This window comes from Rhinolophus sinicus, chromosome 1 (genome assembly GCF_057876585.1).
Source record: "Rhinolophus sinicus isolate RSI-liver-muscle chromosome 1, RSI-T2T, whole genome shotgun sequence".
Lineage (NCBI taxonomy): Eukaryota > Metazoa > Chordata > Mammalia > Chiroptera > Rhinolophidae > Rhinolophus > Rhinolophus sinicus.
This window is the reverse complement of record NC_142501.1, coordinates 74,916,775-74,942,235: the sequence shown is the minus strand read 5'-3', so window position 1 is coordinate 74,942,235 and position 25,461 is coordinate 74,916,775. Positions and strand designations below refer to the sequence as shown.

The window sequence follows — 25,461 nt, the reverse complement described above, 5'->3', positions numbered from 1 at the left end:
TCATTCATGCATCAATTCCTCCTATCAATCTACTGATTGGTGTCCCTACTATTGCATGGTTAAGCACTGAGGGTACAGTGATAAAGATGGATTATTCTGCTTTCAGGGAGCCTATGTGTTAAAGTAAGTTAAATATCTATTTAATTGCAAATATTAAGTGCTAAACATAACGAGTAACAATATTCTGTCCTTATGATTTTGCCATTTGAGGTTTTCTTTTCCTTTCTTTAATATGTTTATGATTTGCTTTGTTTTCAATAGTCAGATTAAGAAAAAAAATACCTCAACGTATAGAATGTGATATAAGAAATACAAGCAGTCTCTACTCAGGGAATACCATAAATGTTGGTCTTTTTTCATGATGGAGAAAGGGTTGTGTTATCCTGAGCAATCTTGTACAGTGACGGACATTTTAGGAAACCAGAATCTACAGCGTTCATTAAGCCATTGACTGAATTTGCCCTCTCAAAACAAAAAGAACATAAGAAAATGTAGGAGTATGATTTTATGGTGGTAAAACCTGACAAAACTAGAGTCTAGGAATATTCCATAATTACCATTAAATTAGTACCATGTTTCCCCGAAAATAAGACCTAGCCAGACAGTCAGCTCTAATGAGTCTTTTGGAACAAAAATTAGTATAAGACCCGGTTTTATTTTACTATAAGACTGGGTTTTATATAATATAATAAAATATAAGACTGGGTCTTATATTAATTTTTGCTCCAAAAGATGCATTAGAGTTAATTGTCCGGCTAGGTCTTATTTTCGGGGAAACATGGTAGTCGCAAGAGTGCTTTTTGGTATTAACTACTATACAGTAGTCGTCTAAACAGAGCATGAGTCACGACATCCTGACAGTCCATGCCGAATTTAAAACAAATTGGAGCTATAATTTATAGCACAATAGAACCCAAGACAGAGGCACATGTCGTCTTTAAATATTCTATAAATAATAGCTCAAACAGGCACAATTGACAATGAGCAGAGGCTGGATGATGAATCATCAAGTAGTTTAAGTAAAACCCTGCCTGATTAAATGCTTTGTTTTTAAACCACCTGCATCCATGTCTGCTGTAGCAGGACAGATCAAATTGTTCTCGGTCTTTTTTCAAAAAGTCAGACAGGCTTACAAATGATAAGTTTTATTATATTATGAAACTGGTGCCCAACTGAAGTGCTGAGCATTATGTAATTCCAATTATCTCCATTTGGGCCTGGGATTTGGTGCCAGGCAGTGTTAAAGACACGGCTAATGTAAATGATCAGGCTTCTCATGCCTTTGGGTTGTATGCTCGTAATTTCATTTTGGTCTTCATGGCCTGGAGAATTCATTTTTCCATCCTTCACTTCAGGAGTCTTTTTTGTTTATCCCACCAATGAGCTACCAGATGCTGTATCAACTAAGTTAATTAGTGGAGTCTCCTTGGAAAGCTGGGGCTTGTTGAGTGTGGTCATTAAGAGCAGACAGAAGTGCAGAGGCTAGAGACATCCTGAGTGACACATAGGCTCCGGCAAGCACTCTCGTAGCCAGATCACTAGGAGCTGCATGGAGCCTGTGACTACACTACGGCAAAGCATCCACTTGGGTGAACACAAAGTCTGGTCATTCATCTGGCTTCTAACATGATGCTGAATGGTGGTTCATTGTGCTGACTCTTAACACGACTGAGAGTCTTATTTTAATGTTAACCAGACATCTTATTTGTTTATATAGTTACAACCTGATATCACGTATTAAGTGATATGTTTTAAACTAGTGTTTCCCCCCCTGGAGTATCATAATTACTCTAGAATTGTTATATTATTAAATTCCATATTATTATTGTCCTAAAAACATAAATAACAGTATTTCTCATATGTCTTAAGACATTGAGACCCAAAAGAATCACTGGGCTGTCATTTTAACCTTGTATCATATTTTGTATCAATCCCCTGCTTATTTGCCTTTTCTACTGACCACACTGTTAGCTCATTGAGGACATGGATGCTATGTCTAATTTGTTTCTCTATCTCTAGAGTTCAACATAAATCCAGTAAATAATAATTGTTCAATACATTTTTGCTTAATAAGTGAATGAAGCTGCTGGTCCCATAATGGACTGACACATAATTAGGAGACAACAAGAACATTTATCCAAAATAAAAATCTCTGTTTTGTAAAAGGTTATAAGGCTTTGTTATGGAAACAATGGGATTATCCTGAACCAGGATAATCCCAGGATAACTGAAGAGTTAATCCACATACTGAGAGTCTGAATTTAACTATTATACTGAAGGAAACACATTGTCCATTTGCATAGAGGGTTACTATTCACATTCACACCAATGTCCTCCAAAATAATATAAAAATGTATTGGACGTAAAAACATTCTCTTTTGAAATGTATGGATGTGGTATTACTTTGTATTTAAAATTTAAATACATCATTCCTTCTAAAATTATTTGTAAATTGGTACTTTAGTGCTAGTGCAATGGCTACTCCATTTTGGTCAGAGCAAACAGGTTTCCTGTTATGGGGATTAGAGGATAAACAGAATAGCACAATTTTTGTTTAATAATTCTCTTAAAAAAAAATTATGAGCTGTAGTTAAAGAAAAAAATTTGAGAGTCAAACCATATGACTAAAAAGGCATGATCTAATTAAATAAAGCAGACACTTGAAGTGATTTTTTCACTTTTCGTTCGCATAGCAAGAACAAGGAATCATTCAAACATAACTGGTTTTGAATATTAGCTTTGCCATTTACTAGTTATGTGTCTTTCAATGAACTTTTTAACCTCTCTGAACACATTATCCTGTTCTATAAAAAGATGTTCGATGCTCACAATTCCTACTTCCAAAGATGGTTGTGATTACATGAAATACTATGTAAAAAAGTTCCTGGCACTTTGCATGTACGCCACTGAAATTGGTCCCTTTTCATCACTGGGGCTTGTCCGAAACTGTCAAAATGTAATTTGACTAAAATATGTATATTGCATGATTGTTTATATTATCATAGCAAGAATATACTTCAGAAAGAGGTTTCTTAAAGGAATTATGGGGCTACCTTCATCCATTTAATGAAACCCTATGGTGACAAAAAATTAAAACAGGTTCATGTGTTGATAAAAAATTTTATATCTTATATGATTGAGTGAAAAAGTATCTGCAGAATAGCATTACGGAAAAACCCATTAATGTAAAAGTATATATACTTATATATTATCAGTATATATATTTATATATATAGTTTAGTGTGAAAGGCTTCACACTAAACTAAAATTATAGTTATTTTTTGGGGGGTATAATTCCAAGGAGGCTTTTATTTTCTTTGGTTTTGAATTTTTTTTTGAGAACCATTATTTAACAGAAAAATGCTAAAACATTTGTAGCTTTTGGGGGAAAAAAATCTTATTCTGCTTCTATGTACACTGATTGATTATAATATTCATTTATATCTACTCTGTTCCTATTCAATTAGAGGCAAATTTATATCTCAAAGGTTTTTATAGTTCAGATAATTTAACGTAATTTAGATTGCCTTAGTTTCACCTTTGTCCTTTTGGGCTAATGAGAGGGAACTACCTTATTATTCTCTCTAGCTCTTCTGTTTTTCTCATATGCTTCCTTTTCAATGTGAAGCATATGCCAAAATGAGAGATTTGAAAGTCTGTTGTATTTTCTCACTCAGAAATGAATTTCCAAAGCTGGCTCCTATCCGTTCTCTTCTTTTAGAGGAACTTCCTTCCGCTACATCCCATCTTAGGTATTTCTCTAGCAACGACTCAGAAACACCCACTGTTGTCAATCAATCTCTAGAATACAGACATTTAAAAGTGGTTTATACATGAAATGGTGTTGTGATTGAAGTCTCTCAAACTTGATATTATTTAAGATTTTTAAAAGTCTGCTCTACTGTTGTGTGACAATTCACACATTCTACACTCACTTAGAATTATCTTGAAACCAGTGGACACATTTTACTCATCATAGGTCTGAAGATACTGCTTGGTATTATTTTATAAGAATAGTAAACTTTATTTCACATTCCTTATTGTGTAGACATCTTGATTAGTCATCAACATTCCTGAAAGTATTCTCTAGCAATCCCACATTTCCAAAGTATCTACGGCAAAATTATTATGACATGCTTTCTAGTATTTTTACATCTATGATTCCAAAAACAACTGTTTCCATGTTAGTCTAAGGATATGCCATGTCTTTGCTATTATTGTAATCCTTGGTTTGGAGAAGTCGTATATCCAACCACTAGCCACTGGTATAAAGACAACCACTGAATTCAGGAAAGAAATAGATGGCCTTATTTAAGAATTTGGAGTTTTACAATTGAGGTACTATAATGTATGGGACCCTGCTTTTTACTACAGTTAAAAGGGCCTTTAAATTATTGTGTATAAGGAACTTACATTGGAGACACCAGAATCGGAGATATGACGTATTTAATGTCTATGCTTGCTGTGGTAGCATCTTTCTATGGACACTGTGTAAGTTCTTACCTCGCTTTTGGCACAGTGAGCATGAAGGGAATGGATACTACTTAAAATGCTAACCTGGACAGTCTAATTAAAGATGCTCATATATCTGTGATAAGATGAAAGGAAAATGAATTCTTGACCAGATTAGAATCTTGAGAAAATGGTCAGTCAAACACCACTTGTCATGTCTTGGGTTGATTAAATTCATATAATCCCATATACACATGAATATAGTGAATGCAAATTTTACTCCATGAAGCCTAAATTAATAAATAGAATGAATTTGGCTTCTTTTTATAGAATTATACAGACATAAAATGAATAGAAATTGGTGTATATCTGTAGAATGTACATCATTAATAACACTATATTTTCATTAAAATATGGGTTACGAACTATGCTAAATACTGTGAACATCATTAACTTTCTGTCACAGCATATTATAAAATTTAAAAAGGCAGTAATTAACCTGACATAAGTGTTTCTTACAAGCCAGCTGTTAATTTCTAGATGAAATAATACATTCTCTAAATTATATTTTGATTAGGAGTAAAGATAGCTATATGACTAAATAAGAAAATTAAATATGTCATTAATTGTAGAAAATGTTATTCCATGACTAATTCTCTCATTTTGAGAGCTTTTAATATAGTGAGTTATACTAATATTGACTTTAAAAAATTATCTGAGAAATGGTATTCTCTCTTTTCTAATTAAATGGTTAATATAATTTGTAGGACCTTTTATGTATTTGATTTGTGTTATTCTCCATCACCACTGTTAAATCTATCCATTTTTTTTACAAACGTTATATCTATGGTTCTTTAAAAACTCTGGAAAAAATGAACTTGAAATTTTAAAGCTGGTATTTTAAAACACTACTAGATGATGGGGATATTCTATTAGATTAAAATATTGATTAATCTTTTTAAAAGATTGGTTCACATAAAAGATATACTCTAGCAGTTATTATCCATATAAAGACTCAAATTCTTTAAATTCTATCATTTTTTTTTACATAGCACCCCTTACAACAAGCCCAAGTTTTTCTAAACCAAAAGAAAATAACCCAAGTAGTTCCATAAAGAACAATAATAATTTGCATAAACCATAGAAACAAGCCAAACAAACACCTTGTCATCTTCCAAAGCTGCACTAGCTGTCTCTATCCTTTCCGTGGTCTGTTGGCACTGAGAATATTAACAGCATGAACAGCAGCAGTTTCAGTACACATTTAAAATTTTTAATCTCTTATCAGCCATTTTCCCTTAAGTAAATCTGTTTTTCTTTTCTAGACTCTGTCAAACTGTTGTCAGGCACTGTTGCATCTGGTTGAATTTGATAGCCTGCGTGAAGAGTCCATGACTCTAACATAAATTGTTTGGCTTGTCTCTTAGAAAAGCCCCAATTCACCAGCCACTGGGTTTCCAATTCCAGGTTATGATGTGTAATCTGGCCTCAAGAAAAGGGCTTCACCAGTGAAAAATCTCCAATGCAAATATTCCACGCCCCTTTCCTCTCCATCTTTTGGCATGTTTTCACTTTGCCCAGTTGTGCCCAGAGAGAGGCTAAAGAATTGGTCACAAGGACTTCACCATCTAAAGCACCATGGCAAAGATTAATTCCTAAATCCATAACATGCTAGGTATTTGCCAGGAAACCAGGGCTCCAGGGGAGAAGAGAATGAAACCAAGCTGGTGAAGGAAAGTAGCTGCAAATCTTTCAGGGATAGGAAAATAAGATCCAAAAACCCTTCGGTGATACTCCATCAAATATACGAATATACCATTCTTAGTTAATAAATAGACGTCAATAAACATCTTGGAAAATAAAATTTGTAAAGTTGGGTTTTTCGAAAACAGGTGTAACATAATTCTTATATCCTTTATACTAAGAGCAGACTCATAACAAATAAATACTTCTACACTACATTCTGCTCAAATCCAGTGCGTTTGTTAGTTCACTCCAAAACTGAGATATTTTAGCTAAAATGTGTCTTCACTGGCCTTCCAATCTGGTGACTAAATGTATAATCGGACAAGTATTTATTATGTATTCAATGGAAGATGTTATGGGCAGTCTAGAATTACTGACTAGCTCCCGGTTTGACAAATACATGCCTTTATTCATTAAGTGTTACGAGAATGTAAGCTCTTGAGGGCAGAAACTTTGCCTTTCTTGTTGTTTGCTTAGGAGATGCCTGGCAAATTCTTATGGAATGAATAAATCTGTTCCCTCCTTGTAAGAGGGCTGATCTTTGGGGGGAAAAACATATTTTAAATATTTTTAAAAAATGTTTTACTGAAATGGGTTATTTTAGAATTCTCTAACATAAATATACAGAATTCTTTCATACATAAGTATAAACATGTTGTAACATTGTCTACCTGAGTTATATTGCCTATCATGGATATTACTGCTTTAGAAAAAAAGGATCTGAGTTTTTTCTTTGAACAATGTCAAAGAGATGGTGACATTAAAGAGGAAAGTGCAGAGTTTGAACTTCTTTTATTCTGGCTCAGATCTTCTACAAGGCTAAGTAATATTAGAAAAAAAAGTAAAGCCAAGAAAGAAGGGCTGCCTTCAGTTTTAGGTAGGCTGTAAGAGGCATGCAGGCTCTGGGAGAGTGGGTAGAGGACTGAATGGGGGCAGATTGAGCACAATTTTCCATCCTTTACTCTCTACAAACAGAAGTGATTTGGCATTAATATCATTAGATTTGTGTATTTGACTTACACTGCCAAAACCCACATTATTAGTGAAGCACAAAACTAATGTGACTAGATTACCACCAAAGACTGATGATTCATGAGTATTTCACATAAGCACCACTCATCTCATTTCCTGAACAGAGGAGAGAGGTTTGGCTTGGTAACATTTGTCTAAGTACATCATTGAATAACCAGAAATTGTGCAATCCTACAAAGAAAAAAATACACATAATTTATATGTATGAATACATATGTATATGCACATATGGATAATATATTAATATTCTATGAAATAGTCCCTTATTTATTCTGAAAAGAATTCAACAGTTGAATTGCTGTATTTCCAAATTCCTTTCTGTTCCACACATATCTGTGGGTATACATTTTTTTAAAAACTTGCATTATTAAGAAATATATATATATATAGTGATAAGGAGAACTGACTCCAGGTGGTGAACACACAATGTGATATATAGATGATGTATTACAGAATTGTACATCTGAAACCTATGTAACTTTACTAACCATTGTTACCCTAATAAACTTTAATTAAAAAAAAAGAAAATCTCTCTTTTCAACAATTCTTCAAGTGGCTTTAAATCAGCTGAAATTTTTTCAGGAATTTTGTTGTTATATTTGTATTCTGAACTCCCAAGACAAACAAGTCTAAAGTGAAGTCCACTTACAAATATTAATGGTACACAAATAAAATTAAAGTTGTGAGGCTGATTAATGGCTTATTTTCACTTTTTAAATAGAAACTGTGCTATTTGTAGTAATTTATTTATTAAAAATATTTATTTTACTTAGCTTTAGGGCAAAGGCAAATGAAATTAGTCTCTTTAATAGCTAAGAAAAGCATTCTAGAACTACACATTGGGGATGGGGGTGGTGGGTGGAGGGATGGCATTTGTGAAGATAACTGTTATTTAGGGTATAGCATATATTTGGGCTGTAGTGAAAATTAAGCATCTGTTGGCACACACAGTTTTTCAGAGATTCTTTTTTTTTCAGAGATTCTTAAAATTCTAAAGTTTCTGTAAAAATAAACTAAGTTTTCAATGTCTCTTAACGTATAAACCCAAAACCCTATGAGTTTCTGAAAGATACAACTTGCCATGTTTACAAGATATCATCATTTGAAAAAAAAAAAAAATCTATATAATTATGCAAAATTCTATAGGCAACCAATTCAACAGGAAGGAGTTACAATTTCTGATTTATTATGGGGTTCAAACAAGATGAACTATGTGATGGAACTTTGTTAATGGTGAAAAACAAGGTAAATTTTACAGTTTTATTAGAGAAATATTCAAGAAGGCACAAGAACCGTAATGATGAGGTATAATTGAGAGGTTTTGCAAAGTCTTTTCAAAGAAATTGTTGCATTGTGACATTGTACAACTTGTCACTGAAACTTAAAAGTCTGTTGTTCCAAACCTGGCATGCCATACTTTTTATACTAGTTTTAATATTTGTCATAGGCTAAAGATGTGACCTGAAAAATGGAGCTCATTGGGGAAATCCAATCACAGATATGATGAAAAGTGGTAGATGACTGTGAACTATATTCTTAAGTGGATTATTAACTCCTTAAAAATTGTGCTCTGTACAAAAGAAAGTAAATCATTTCTAACAGATTTAGTAAATATACACTTTTTATTCAATGAATATTAATGAATACTTATTAAATATCTACTATTTTTAGGCTACTCTATAGAGAATAATGTGGAAAAAATAGAAAGTCCTGGGCAGTTTTTTTGATAATTTTATAGAACACATACAAAATTTAAGACACCATTTTAACTGACATTTTCATATTACATACTATACAACTGTAGAGTGGAGGAGTGAAGTAATATTGTCAGAAAGAGCTAATTAGAGGCAGACACTGAACTAATAATATCCTATTTTACTAACACAATAAGCTGGTTCCACCTTTTAAGTAGTTAAGGAGACTTAGGTAAATATACAGTTAACCGCAAAACAAAGAAAAAGATGCTTTCAAATAATGGGACACAATTCTGTGTAACTTCTGAGATGGACAGGGATCCTTTCATAGTAAAAGGTCATAGAATACCTGATCATATGAATCCTAAAGGAGAGTGTTTTGGGGGGCGAGGGTAGAAAAAGATTGAGAGAGGCCACAAGAGTGTCTTGGAGTCTGGAAAATTAGGCATATTTTGAGAACTGTTAGATTAATTATAATCTTGTGCAAGTAATAAAACAATGTCTAGAGACAAAAGTTGAGGGCCAATTTTGATGGTCTTGGAATATCAGAATAAGAAGACTGAGCATGTGATACTGGGAATCATGTGGTGAATTGAATTCCTGTGGTGTTTTAGGAAGATCAAATTAGTAATTATAGTGTTGAAGGGCCTGGAGGCTGAAAGGAGAAAGAGATAGGTTCTAATAAAGACTCAAACAAAAAATTCATTCTTTTCTTTGGTCCTAAGCTTTGATGATGTTTGTTGAATGGAGTGTCAATGAAGGGTGTTGGAATAAATGATGGTTCCTCCATAAAGACATTGAAGTTGTACAAATGGATGCTTGAAACTGGGGTCATAAGCCAGATTGCCATGTACTCAATGATTAATTGACAGTCCTGAGAAGTATATGTAGAGGAAGAGTTTAGTATGACAGAAAAGTGATGGTCTTTGAGCGGCAGTGGGAACTTATACGTGTGTATATATACATACATGCATACATACATACATACATACATACATATATAGATGTAAATTAGCATTTGCCATCTCTCCACCTTAATTAGAAGTCCTTGAATGCTAGTCCCCAGAGCCCAGCACAATACTCTCTACTTAGTTATTCCTCCGCAAATGCTAGTTTGTAATATTATTACTAAATCTGCTCTAATTTATTATTCTGTCTTCAGAAGAGAGAAGGACAATCATGAGAAGTGTTGAGTTTCCTGGTTGATTTAAATTCTCTATTCCAGCGTTACGATTCTCCTAATTTATTCTCTTTTTTTAAGCTTCTTTTGTTGTTGTTGTATTTTATAGAGGTCAAATATCATAAGAACAAAGTAAAACAAATTCCATTAGTGTTCTACTTTCTTCAAGGAAAATTTAATGGGAAAAATTAGTCTACAACAAAAGATTGTGGATGGTCACTTGGAATTTAATTTCACTTTTTAGAACACTTTAAGAAAGAAAAGGGCAATGATTCTTGAAGTTTTTGTATATCAGTAGACTTCAAACACCCTAAAGTAATGTGTCAAGTTAGATTGGTGGATTAGTCCAAGGATACTTTCAAGTTTTAGGGAAACTTGCTTTGAAAAAAACGGAAAAGAACTTTTAATCAATATTCAACATCGGGCTACCAGATGGCACTTCATCCTACGCAGAGCCACAGTATTTCCTTTAATCCTGCCATCTCGAATGGTCAAAATACAAGGTTTCTATTTGAGGAAGTACTTCCAATTTATTATTATCTACAACCACTGTCTTCACAATCTCTTTTCTGTATTCTGTGACTTATGAAGACAATTACACAGTAATGTATACAGTATAATGTATAATACAGTAATGTATGTATCCTAAAGTCTTACTACATAAAAGAACCAAAAAGAAAATAAACAATGGGTATATGGCTATCCATATTAGTAAGGTTTCATGGAGGAAGTTGCTCTTGATACATACTTTTAAGATATAGCATAAGAGACACTAAAAATAAAACCTCTTAGCAGATGGGATACTGTCAGAAATCCTAAAATCTCTGTCAATGTAATATGAAACATGAGTGCCATTTTGGCCATCACTGTCTTCCATTGCTAAATCTTGGGAATGTAGAAGACCACTGTATGATGATTACCTCGTGCTTATAAAAACAATAACCTCTTTCTAAAAACATGTTACCAAGACACACTTGCAATGTTCTTAGTAAGCGCAGAAAGTGAATATAGGGACCCCATTTCTCTCATGTAACCCGAATGCCTGTGTGGAGGTTAGTTTAGACTAGAGCTAGTTTCTCCTGGAGGCAAGGGACTGGATTAGGTATCTGGAGATCCTTCTGACTGTATAATTATTTTGTATCGATTTTAATTATCCACAAAGCACGACACTGCTGTGAGCTCTAATTTCAAAGCCCTGACCTAGATGTTCCAAAGTCCTACCCTTTCCCCTGTTAATTCAGTGTCCCTGACTTTACAGGAAAATTGTGTTGCAAATAAAGCTTAGGTAGCATTTGTCTTTTAACAGTGAAAAGAAATAACTTAAATCCTAAAGAAAACATTTAAGTTTAGAAGCTTCCTTTGCAAGTTTTAAAGGTGACTTCGATGTCAGGTGTCTAGAAAAACAAGAATACGAAAAGCCACATTTACATTGAAACAAAAGAGGCTTTGAAATGCTTCCTTTTACATTAAACTGTTCAACAGCTCATTTTATAAACTAGGTTTATTTTATTAAAACAACAACAAAAACAACCTGATTAAAAGTTTTAGTCCATGTTTGGAAATTCAGCAGTGCCGCTGACCCAAAAGTCTTCTTAGATGCAGATTGTCCCATTGCCGATGTCATTGGACAGCTGAGTGATGGATACTCTCCTGAAGCAGCAGATGTTTCCACACAAAACACTCATATTCTATATAAATCCTTAGATGAACAATAAATACCATCATCAAAACACTAATCATTTTTCGTGATTCTCAAGCAAGGTACCCTTGATTTCTGGCAATTTCTAATCTGCTAACTGGTTTTGTCATCCTTAGGGTCAACAAAGGCAGCAGTTTATGTGTGAGTGACACAAAGATAGCAGCTGTTCTCATAATGTTACCGTGCAGACTTACACTTCCTGGAGAGCTTAGATTTATGCCTCTGGTCCAATCTGTCAGCTTGCTTCAAAATTACTTTTTAATTTGTGTTATGAGTAAATCATGAAGGATGAGTCACAGGACTTCATAACATTTACTTTATTGATGAATTATTCTTTTCTATAATTTAGTGTGCTTGACATGCTTCTGTATGTGTGAGTCTGTGTGTACCTTTTAGGGCCTTTTGTTTTCTTGCACCTGAGCAAATAGATGGAGGGTGATTATCCTACGTAATTTGTCCATAGAAGCCAAAGGATAAAATAGGCACTATCATAGCCATGAAACACTCTGGAAGGAAATCTGGCCAATTGTTCCTCATCCATACTTTATGGAAAGCTTTCCTTATCAGTAGAGCCACATTTCTCAATTTCTATTCCACAGCTAGCTTCATCCTATTAAACCCAAAGGAAAAGTTGAAACTTCAGGCATGGCTTACTGAGTGCTGGCATGGTTAGGGCTTACTCCCTGATGACTGTGGGAAGTTAAATATTTTTTTCAGTGTCCTAGTTTCCTAGAGAAGAGCAGTGTTAAAGGAGAAAGAAATGGAAGGAAAGGTTGGAAAGCAGGAGAGAGGAGACCCCAAGAATCCAGCTGTATAGGAATGGCGGAAGGAAATAAAGACAGAAAAAAAAGAAGAAGAAGAATGCAAAAATAAGATTATTTTTAGCCATGGCTATAATTCTCTCAAATATAGTTCAAAGACCCCGAGTTCAAAGTGTTTACATCAACTGTTAACTGCCTCACCCTCACATTCCTTCCTACAGTCAGCATAGCATCACATTGCCGTATGAAAACGTGATCTCAGAAACACCACTTACATGTGCTCTTCTCCAAGTAACTGGAAAACCATACCTAATTACCCCAAACGGCTTTCAAAAAATATTAGAGAGGTCTGGCTTTCAGAGAATTAAAAATTATCTGCGTAGGTCCTATCAATATTTTTATGAGCTATTTTACTCTGAATAATGTTTCCGAATTAGAGCATTACAGAATTTTCCAAAAAGGCTTTTTTTGTTTTAAAAGATTCTGAAGGAGAAAGAGAATTTATAGTTATTGCTGTCTCCTAAACAAGATGACATATAAACAGTGTTTTAATTCAAGTTTGAAGGTTGGAAGCTGCTAATATGAAAATGTGGGTATTCTATTTAAGTCATCGTTCAGCGTGACTCAACTTACTTATCTTTATAATATAACCACACGCCTTTTCTGTGCAACGTGATGAATATGTTCAATAAAAGTACTAAAAATGCTGCTACTAATTGTATTTCTATTATAATCCTCTTTTGTGAGATTCTAATAAATTAAGATACAATTTCGTTTTTGTTTGTTACTAGAATAAATATCTAATATCTTTTCAATTTATAGGATTTAAAGGCCACAAAAGCAGAAATAAACAGAGTAACGAAGAGTGCCAAAAGCATCATCCCTATGGGTTCTCTCACTTTCCAAAGGTCTAAATGAGTCACACCAGAAGTCCAGTCAAAGAACCTTGGAAAAGAAGTCCAAATTATAACATATCTACAACGTACTTTATTGATCATGGCAACGCCCCTCAGCTTGACTACACTTGAGGCAGTCTTCTTCCAGACTCTGGGAACTTGATCTCACTTTTCATAGAGTGTTTCCTTTAGAAACCTTGTAATTGTGAAATCTTTCTCTGCTTCTTTGAAATGTAAATCTTTTTAAAAAGCTTCTTACCAGTTTTAAATCCCAGAAATGTCTTTCAAAAGGACCTGTGAGCCATCCCTGTGAAGATAACGCCCCTATATTTTAATGTCTGTCTAAGGGTAGAATGGATGCCTTGCTCCAAGTTGTAAAACTATTTCCAGTCTGGAAGATATGAGGACGTTTCTTTTTCCTTTAGGTAAAGCCAATTAGCAAGCAGAGATGGTGTAAGAGCCCCTCCACACCACCTTTTGAAACGCTCCTGCCCTTTGTCAGTGCAGTAGAGCTCCGATTAGGTTCTAGTCTCTCTTGTTGCAAAAAGCCTTAAATCAAAGCTTCCTTACTTGTTTATGCAAAGTTGCCAGACTAAGTTACATTTAGAGACAATTATTGTCCACATATACTAATAAATCATTTACACTTATTATTATTTAGTTAACATTATTATTTAGTGAACACTATTTGCTATTTAGTGAAAGTCTGGCTTCTTTATAAGGAAACATTGTAATTAAACACACCTCCCAATGCTACCTATAAATACTCTAAAGATAGAAAAATATAAACAGGCATACTTGCAAAGCCAATTCACAAGAATTATATTGAAAGCCGTTTAAAAGATGTAAAATATATGTAATGATTGAACAAATGATCAGTAGCCAAGGTCTAATCTTCCAATTTTGTAACAGCAAGCATAGAAGTTATCATTTGAACTTGAACCCATAGGGTTTAAGTTCAAAATTATATAGTTTTCAATTTACTAGCAAACTTAGAAATAATGCTGATCCAACTATCATTACAGATAAGGAAGTGAGAATAGTATACCCTTATCTAAGTAAACATTCCCAAATAGAATATATTCTATTTATCAGTTAATCTTTTCTACATTAAAATTTTCCTTTTAAACTGTACATTCTTTGAAGACAAATATTAAATTTTCTCCTAACTATTCCACTCTAAAAGAAGTGACATAAATACAGTGGAACTTGATAATTCATTTTGATAATAATGCAATAATTTTTCTCCAACTTTTTCCTATCTTATATCCAAAGCCTTGCCTATTTACTATATCTTTATTTACTTTAAAGGAAATTTGAGTCTTCATATTTTAAAATATTTTATGAGACTATCAAAATACTGATTTCTAGGTGATAGCAAGATGGATTTACTCTGCTCTATCTATAGCTATAGTGGCTACCAGTAAGTACACCCCCCTTGCAAATGACTACAGCAAATTTCTTAGTTTATGTATATTCTTAGCTGTAATAATTTGGTATACTAGGAAGGATTGCCCATTTGTTGTTTTGACTTACGCAGATTTCTCTTAAGTGCTATGTAAAAGCCCTCATCGGCAAATGACAAACTGAAACCAGTCTATGAAAGAATTTTACATCTTAGAAAGGATTAGTATTATGGAGATACTCCATTAATTATCAACATGAGTAAAGAGCAATTAATCTCATCTTTTTATTTACCCAATCATAACCCATCCTTTAATTTTCATTCTTGTGTATTTGCCTCCTTTTAAGGAGGGGGTCTTACTTCTGTACTGTTCTTTCTTATAACATTTAGCTTCCCTTCTGGTGAATAATGTTATCTTTATCAAAGCAATAAAACTAGGTTGCCCAAAACACAGGCCATGCCTATGTTGTAGCTTTATGGCCTAGAGTACTGCCTGGCTCATGGGAAGAGCTCAACAATTTATTAATTGAGTAAATAATTCAGTAAATCAATGAGACCTAACACTTGCCTTTCAGAACCTTATTTAGCAGAGTCTGCAGCAGACTTTAGAGCAATCTTCATGAGAAATGCAACCAGTACCACCCTGGAGATATCTCTAATGTCATCACAAGAGGCCTAATTGCTACCCACGGTTGCTCTTCTGTTCAAATTCAAATTCCAAATTATCTAGGCCCAGAATGTACAATCACTTAATTTTTTTAAATTCTCGGAGATTCGATTTTAGTTTTTTTCAGACTTCTGACCTTCATTCATTGGAAATGGATCCAACCAAATCTAAACTTCCTAGGCAAGGCATGATTTCTGTGGATTACAAGCCAGAGTGTGGTCTTTGGTTTCTCACACTTCAGTTACCAACATGTAATATACTGGTATGTCCTATTAGAATCCATAAATTATGGTGGTACTACGAGTATTTACCACCAGTCTTGCAGCTGCTTTCAGTGCTTGTACTATTCTCTAAAGATAGGTTGTGCATCAACTTTATCAGAGCGTTGACCTCTTTCTATAGTCAGTTTCAGTGTATCTTTTTCAAAAACAGCTCATATTTAATTTTAACCTACATATTTATCTCTTTAGATTTTTCACTTCAACATATGGTTTTACCACAGAGACATTTAATCCATGTTTTGATTGGTTGACAGGCTTTCTCAGTTCCAGATATGAGAGAAAACCAGTGGTCTCATAGCTCTCTTCCTTCTTATTCTGAGGACTCTTAGGTCTTTTACAAGTAGAATGGATTGGCACTGATTCTGGGTCAGAAAGACAAGTTAGCAGCAAAACCAAAAAGAGATATGATAATATGTTTTTACTCATCTCAAAGGATTGTCTACAAGATCTTTTATAAATTCAAATTAAAAAAATTATTTACTCAATAAAGATGTATTAAATGTTCTTTCATTGGAGAGACCATGACCAATGAGACATATAAACAGAACCCTTAAATGTAGATTATCTCTAATTTCTTGTAATGAATTTCCTATTTCTGGAAAGAACCAAACACACAAACCATGCATGCTTCTTTAAATCTAAATCTATCAGAATTCTACTCCATCTCTCTTCTCTCTCTGTTTCCTTTTTTCTCTTGAAGAGGCAAAACAAGGACATATAAGAAAAATTTTCTCTGCAGATTTTTTGCTAATATTTATCATAGAAATTTATTGCAAGTATTCAGAAATTATGAAACTAGTCCTAAAATGGATAATCTGCAAGGGGATCCAAAACACAAAGTTGAGGATATTTAACTCATATCTTTCTTTACTCTTTCAAATGGATGAATTTGATAAATTGTATTAGAAAAATGCTAATATACTTTCTCATCATCTAAACTTGACAAATAGTTTAGGTTGGAAAGAATTGGTACCTCAGGAAACAGGACATTTAAATTTAAATCAAAATTAAAAATTTTTATAGTGCTGAATTCAAGGACTTAGAAGTCACTAGAACAGTTTTCCTGAACTACTCTTGACAATATATGACAAAATTTTTATTTAGCAAGTTATAGGCATTTTTTGACCTCTTCAATTTAGTCTTCCTTCTTCAAGTTATGGTTTCTCAGAGGCTCTATACCTCACACAACAAATTCTTTGAGAAGTTGATAAACTGAGGTCAAGATTGTTCTAATATTACTCACACAAATTCATCTAACCATATGCATCCCAACCCACAGAGCATAAAACAAGATGGGAGAAGAGAGCTGAGTATATTATATGTGACCTAGATATTTCTTCACAGGTGTACCCTTTTAAGGCAGGAAAATTAAGTTAAAAATATTACTCAACTTGACTGCTTAGAGACTTTCCTCAAAATCAAATAAATAATTTTCAAGGATACCAAGAGTGATGCCTGATAACCTTTAAAATTTGGGACATCTTGATGTGACAAACATTGGCTTTATGTAGAAATTTTAAAGTGTTTCTTACACTGAGGAAGTCTTACATGAGAAAGTAACTCTTATTCATGTAAGACTTACTGCGTTTTGTGTTTCAGAAGGGCTGTAAGAGTTTATTAGCCTACAGTTGAAGTGATGAAATAAAATGAATAATTGTTTTAATATAGAACTGATTTAGCAATTGAATGGACTGCCTCTTATGCAAGTGAATAAAATGTTTATATAATTTTGTATAATTTTTGACTTTTATTGGTAAGAATTGATAGGAGTTAAATTAGCTCTAGAAGAGTCTCATATTATTCCCTAAAGGCAACTGAAATGAAAATTACAAGGACAGTCAGATAAAAAATAACGATAGTTATAAAATGGAACAAAATGGGATTTATATGTGATGGTAATATTTACACAAATTTGTAAAATTTCACATAGCAAACTTAACTCATAGTGGATTTTACATTTTAAATAAAATGGAAATCAAAATATCTTAAACTGACAATGTAACTAAACTCATTACCATAGAGATCCTTTTAAAATTAGTATTTTTACAAAATTAGACAATTTTGGAGGCACAAATAGCTTTGTAGATATTTTAAAACAAATATAATTGACATTCAGTATAATCCTATGAGACAAATAAAAACTACTGACATATCTCCTACTAACATATATATGAGGAAACTGAGGTGCAGAATGCAGGCATTCATTCTCCTGGTTGCCAATATCAGGCCACTGTACTTTCAAGTACTTTCTCATGAGGAAACCCATTATGGCAATGAATGAATAATGAAACAAAACCAAGACCTAAATTTGAATATTCAGATAATATTCTGAAGATGTTATAGATTTAGAAGAAGAACCAAATTCAGCCTCTCATACTTTTACAAACAAGAACAATTTCACAATCCAAATGACTATCACTAAGGATAAAAGGAAACACACCTTGCAGTGAAAGAAAGTGGCTGTCCAAACACACTGACACACTCAACCATGCACTGTCTCAGACATAACATCTATGAGAGTCATCCTTCTCAAGTCATGCCAAATTTTAGGAATTCTTGTAGAAAGTGGCTCTTGTGCCAGCTATTCCTGCCTGGATGGGAGAGATGGGGACAGAAAACAGACTCTGCTTTTGCCAACACTGCTTTTCCTCCTGCCTGTTCTCTACCTCATTAGATTAGGAAAGTCATCTGTGTGACTGGCACACATTGCACTCAAAGAGCCTCTCTCTCTCAAATAAATTGGCCCATCTCTATTGACACAAAGTAGTTGCCAGCAAGAGACACAGAACCATTGAAGCTGGTAGGAAAGCTACAGAAAGCCTGTTAGCATTCTCAAAAGAAAACTGTCAAAATAACCCCTAAGAGAAAAATAAATAAATCTACATCATGCCCACACACTTGTTCACTCATTTCTAAGTACCCAATTTGAATTCACAAGATGTGGATTGAAGAGTCCTCAGCTCTGTAGAAAGAAGCAAGGTCTCTGAATACTTAACTTATTGACCATTTGATAAGCATATATTCAGTCTCAAGTATAGCAACACATTTTTTTTCCTGACAGCCGTATTAGATATTATTTTTACCCCAGTTTAACAGATGAGAGAAATGAGACTCGAAGAAGATAAGTAATTTGCACAAAATTACATAGCTACGGAAGTGGCAGAACTGGGATCCAAGCTTCAATCTGTCTCACTCTAAAATTTATGCCCTGGTTTTACCTGTTGCTCATTTTAACCTCCAGCCATTGAAGAGATAAATTGCATTCAAGAGATCAAATTTTGGTTAAATCATTTACTTATGCTTGAGGTTTGACCACTCTCCAATATCCACCTATAGAACATACGTATATTAACAGTCTTAAAAAATATCTGCATCCTGCTCTTTGGTCATTATCAATATATAAGGCCTCAAGCAGTCTTCCCAAATCTAATGACCATTTTTATGTTTCACAGCTTAGTGCTATTTCTAAAAGACTCTTAAGTCATTAGCTGTATTCTTTCCTGACTTCTGACTTTTTGGTTTACAATGCTAATATTTCCTTAATTTCTCTCCTCCCTGTTCCCAAAATTGCATACATAGCTATTCTGTCTTGTTTGAAAATGTGTTCTGATCTATTTTCATTGTATTTTTCATTCCACGTCTGCCTTCAGTTTTTCAATATCAGCTTTCTTTATAGGATTTTACTCTTTTTTACAAATAGGTCTACCCAATCTCTCTCTCTCTCTCTCTCTCTCTCTCTCTCTCTCTCTCTCTCTCTCTCTCTCTCTCTGTCTCTCTCCTTATCAGAAAGTACTTATACATCAGTATGAAATTGTACATATATAACTATCAAATGTGTCTTGCTATTTGCAGCTTATAAAACATTTAACAAATATTGCATTTTGATTTTCTCAACAACCTTTTAGCTTGGTAATTTTATTTTCAATCACATTGAATGTGAGTCAAATATTTATCCTTTAAAATGGAGTGTCAAATGTCTTACAATAGTTACTAAAGAGATTGCCCAAGAAGAGAAAATGTTCAAAATACTTCTATTGCTGTTATAAGTTATATCTTTCTAAGCTATCACTTTATAATACCAAAATACTTTTTATTTTTTGTCAGTATTATTTGCTGCAAGTTTAAATGCATACTTTTGAGTTCCAGCAGGGAAAAATGAGGTGAAATACTGAAAAATAAGATAGCGAGAAATCCATAGATTTTTGAGGGGAAGCATATAAAATAGCATTAGAATAAATGAACAGAAATTCAGAAAGAAGCATCCTGTTACACGGGAGGTACTGTGCTATAGGTGGCTGATTGGCTGGAGGCTATAGGGGCTTTATCCCTAATGATAATTTAAAGATTAGGTGATAGAAAGGCAAGTTTTTGCAGCAATGGGGGCTTTACATTTTTCTGGTATCTATAAGAAATCTTATAGTAGTAAAAGTGGAAAGCTAATAAATATTATTCTTTGCCATGCTAATAATTTCATCGTTCATCTGGAGAAGGAAAAGAAAGTTATTAGGATAATTTCTCTTCAATGCTTAATGCATACCAACAAGGAGGGTAAAAACAGTAATTAGTTAGAAACATACTCTAGACAGTTTGGAATGTCCTTTCAAAAGGGTCAAGAAAAAGGCATGATCCCATGACCAGAATTATAGAATGGGACATATTTCACAATAGATGGGAGATACAAATTAAAAAAAAAAAATCATGACCTAAAGTAGTAGTAGTAAAATTTCTAGTGAATTGTTTAGAACACTGAGTCCAATTTCTCATGGAAATAACCTTACAATAAAGACTGGGTTTCCAAAGCACCCCAATGAAGTCCTGGGGTTCAACATGCAGCTAGAACCCAAATGCATTCTGGTGATGATATTTGAAAGGTCCACTTATTTCACCAACAACAAGGACAGATAAAGGTGGACATATAAAGGATTCATGAGAATTCAGAAAATAAAGAAATCTTCAAGAGAGGTGGCGGTGCAGGAAAAATGGGACTTTTGGGAGCTCCAGACATGGCACAGAAAATACAATACAGGTACTGCTGGGGGTGGGGGAGGGGCTGTTGTATTTACCTCATTTGGAAGATGAGACCCAGAAATAGAAAATTGGGTACTAAACAAGCATAAGCATCTGTATACTACATAAAATAATTAATATATTAAGGGAGGGAAGTGGTAGATGAGGATAAAAGGGATCAAATATATGGTGATGGAAACAGAACTGACTCTGGGTGGTATGTGATGTATTACAGAATTGTATACCTGAAACCTCTATAACTTTACTAACCATTGACACCCCCAATAAATTTTTAGTAAAAAAAAGTTTTTCTACATATGAATAAGCATTTTCTAACATATCTGAGCTACAGAATCATATGTTAGATTTTCCTGTCAAATTGAAATATATTTACTAAGAATGTATTACAGCTAACACTGTGAATGTGTACAATTTGTACTTTAACAACTCTAAGTTCACACTGCTGTTAAGATATGGACAAGAAAATGTCCGTATGTTTCTACATATTATCAAGAATATAGAAAGTATACTTAAAGGAAACCATCTCAGGGAGAGTGTTATATTGCTAATAACTACATGGGTGTTATATTTTTGATCCTGAATATCATCTTTATTTGCTTCCCTAAAGGTTTATGGTTCATGGTTATTTTTATCATTTATGAGTTCTCTATAAATAGTTTCCTTTTTTGTTTCTTCTACTGCTTAGTCATGATGCCAGAGTAAAATTAAATGTTTATAAAATTTTTACAAAATTTAATAACTTTTATACATGATCATAAAAAGAAATGTCTTTTATTAAGAATATATATATTTCTCCCAATAGAAGAAATACCTAAATTTGATCCATAAATTTTATTGCGAACATTTAACTATGAGAAATCTATTCTCTGACATATTTATTGAATATCAATAAAGTATACACATTAGAATCATTATTCAAGTATGCACAGAAGAATTCATGAGGAATATGCAGCAATATTAGATGTTTCCAGAAACAAAGCTTTTGCTTTAAAGAAATGCATTAAAATAACAGTGATTTTAATGAGATAATGCTTGCTTCCTCCCCCTCTTTTTGTGGAGCAGGACTTAATTTAGAAACCTTATCTCTTAGAATTAGTTAAGCATGTAATTTGCTTGTTTCTTCAGACATGCCTCAGGATTCTTTGTTTGTTTTACTCCAATCTAACAATTATGACCTTTATACAGAATTACAGCTATTTTTCTCATTTTAAAGGCATTATTGAAATGAAGTCTAACTCTGATATATTTTCTACATTATTCCTGCAATAACATTATGCTTATACCACATGCAGTTAACTACATTGCTACCTTTTTTTGTATTCAAATTGTTTATTAGTATGGAAAATGAAAATAGGTTCTTATACTCTCCCTCCCCCCAAAAAAAGCTGTCTCCGTGAGATAGGTAGAGTATATATATTATGGACTAAAGATATCCAGGAACTTACACAAAGCCAGTAGGAAAATCTCAACAATAATCAAACTTTTATTTTTCAATGTCCCCTTAACACACAACAAATAGAACATTATCAAAAAATTAAACCTAATTGAATATTAAAAATATAGTTCAATTCAGTTATGAATAAACAGGCTTTAATATGGAAAATTAAAATACTATTATCTGATTTAAAGAAAAAGCACTACCTATGATCTTAGGTAACACTGTTGAGTAATGATTCACAGAATTATCTCAATATTCAGCTCTGAAAACTCATAGAAATCCACAGTCCAACAATGAACTTTGAAAAGGAGGCTTAATAAACAATATATTTACAACATTTACGGTAACTCTTTCTTGTTAAAAGTTTTCGGGAACATATTTCTACTTCTTAAGGAATAAAATAGGCCATTGATTCTTAACTGGAAACTAAACACAACAGTGTTTTGTGATCAATTGTTACAAGGATACAATAATCTTTTCCTAATAAGACTTAAAATATCAAAGTTTGAGAAGAATTTTATTCACTTATTTGCATTCCAATTTGGTTTCATAGATGGGAGGAAAAGGTATTAAGTAATTAGAGGGTGTAATAGAACACAGGAAAAGCAATATTATTAAATGAATAGGTAGATTAATTTTTTGGAACCTAAATAGGTACCAGGGAATATGTAAAATCCAAACATTTATAATCTTATTTACTCCTCAAAAGTTCCATGAAGAAAGCGAGTTCTGTTTTTTTGAAAATTTTAATGTTTCAAATGCTTAAAAAAGAAAACCGGATCATTCAGGCAGTGGGATCTAAAAAGCTAAAACAAAAATACGAACAGCGTCACATTTCAAATGAGTAACAGCTACATTGGGCAAGGGGGAAGGGTAAGAATTCAGGTAATTTTAAACTATTTGGATTTTGAATATTTAGACTATATATCTTCCGTATGAAGGCTCAAAGAACTCAAAACAAATATTAAATTCTACATCGTAGGAATCTTTTTTTTTTCAGATTGATAAATCAGATTGATTTATCAGATTGATAAATGAGTTAATAATTTTAAAACTATTTTATATGTGGTTTAGGCTCAAACATATAAATATATTGTAGATGACTGGAGCTAGGTTTTCTGTGTCAGAGAAGGGAGTTACAGATAACTGAAACTTAACATAACTTGTTATAATCATAAAGCAAGGGAGAAATTATAAGTCCTACTCTTAACTATCCTTTATGCTGACTTCTATTCATTATAGAATATTAGGAAACATATTAAAATAGTAAAAGGATGAAATTAATTACTTATCATCACACTACACAGCAACTGTACTGAACATTTTGGTTTATTTTCTTTTAATCTTATTTATTTTGAGGTCACGATGGTCTTAAGTAATATGGCAGTTATATTACTAAATAAGATGGATGCCTTTAGCTCCGAAAGTTAATGATTCAGAGAAGAAAATATATAATCTATTAATAATGTAGGGACTGAAAATATGGACTGGAGAATCAGACTGTTCAAGATTGAATCTTAGTATTTTATTTGTAAGCGACACAACTCTGAACAAATTAGCTAAACTGTCTAAACTTTGATTTCTTAATCACTAAGTGGTCCATTATTATCCTCATTATATAATGCAAACTTGAATGAGATAATACAGGTAAAAGCAAAGTTCAGGGGCAATATGGAAGGAAAGGAAGGGAATTAATTTCAACTCAACGAATCATAGAAGGCTTTGACTTGCTAATTGAGACTTAATTTATGCAAAAATAAAAGAACGATTTAAAGGGCTCTTTCTCTCTTCCTCAATGAAAATATATTCTCAATAGGTGAGATTTTTAATAAAAAAATGCTTACTTAGAGATCTTTTGGTTAGAAAAAAATTACAAAAATGCTTCTGACTGAATAAAAATCAAGAAATGAAAAACATGTGAATTGAAAACTCAGTTGCTTCCTGAATTTGTATTAAATGAACCTCAATGGTTAAAGCCATTCCCATATCCCTTAGCACACATCTGTAAGTGATAGAGATATAAATTATCTATGATATGTATTCTGTCTTCTCATTTTCATATGTTGAATGTCACCTATTAACTCATAAAACAACTCAGTGGCAGGTACTACATCTTTAACTTTCTCTGTGACCTTGTAAACCATCTTAAAGTGCAGAGAACGCCTTTATTCAATGTTATTATTTTACTAGTAAGAAGTTGTCACTACATTATTAACCTAATCATGGATTTCCATGACTTTAATTTAGTTTACATATTTCTTTCTAGTCTATTAATAAATAAAAAGAACATAGTTTCCTACATATTACACAAAAAATAAAAGTATGTTTTTTAATTTTGGCAATTAACTTAGTAATTCATCCTGACTTAATTTTTCAAAAAGACTAACTGTCATAGCTCTCTTGAGCAGAAAACACCCTGATGATGCTTTAGAATATAGTGACACTGATATATGGTGTCTGAGGCTGGCAATGCATGCATAAATTAGTCCACATATTGGTATCCAGGAGAATACATTTTTATTATGTCTTAGCCACATAATATACATTACTGAAATGTTCCAGAGTCTTAGGAATTGTAGCACACACACTTAGACTTTCTAGCACAGATAAAATTCTATATTAAGGATCGTATTAAAGGACTTCTAGAGAAGTATTAACACACTATTTTACAATACCATTCCAACCTTTGATATACATTTGCCACAACTTAGCCTCCAACACCCTTTCTATTGGAGACAGATGACAGAAATCTCAAAATAGTAGATGTGCCTCCACCTCACCTAAAGCCAAGAGAAGTAGAGGTGAACCATACAGAGTCCTAGAAGCACGGGCATGGATATATGCCACGAGTTATGGCCCAATGATATATATCATCCCACCTTAAACTACTGTATCCTTACAAAATGAGGTAAAGATATAAGGACAGTTAGGGTTTATTCTGGGCATGGGAGCAAATGTGTCCAGTGACTACGGCACAGATCAGCTCTCCAGTGACAAGGTACCAGTTAGAAGTCTAAAGAGACCTTTCCCTTGTTTTGCCTGATCCAAGCCTCCACTAGTATACCGATTTCCTTAACATCTTTTCCAAGCTTGGATCCAGCAGAATTGGAGAGTTCTTAGATAGCCCTCCAATGCATCCTTTCTTTTTTCTTTTATTTATTTATTTATTTATTTATTTATTT

The 25,461-nt window shown here is 33.2% G+C and overlaps 1 protein-coding gene across 3 annotated transcripts in view; it reads right to left on the bottom strand.

The window, feature by feature from the left end:
• The window catches only part of SYT1 (synaptotagmin 1), a 510,235-nt gene that overhangs the window by 434,659 nt on the left and 50,115 nt on the right, over nt 1–25,461 (bottom strand). The gene's annotated exons all lie outside the window — the stretch shown is intronic.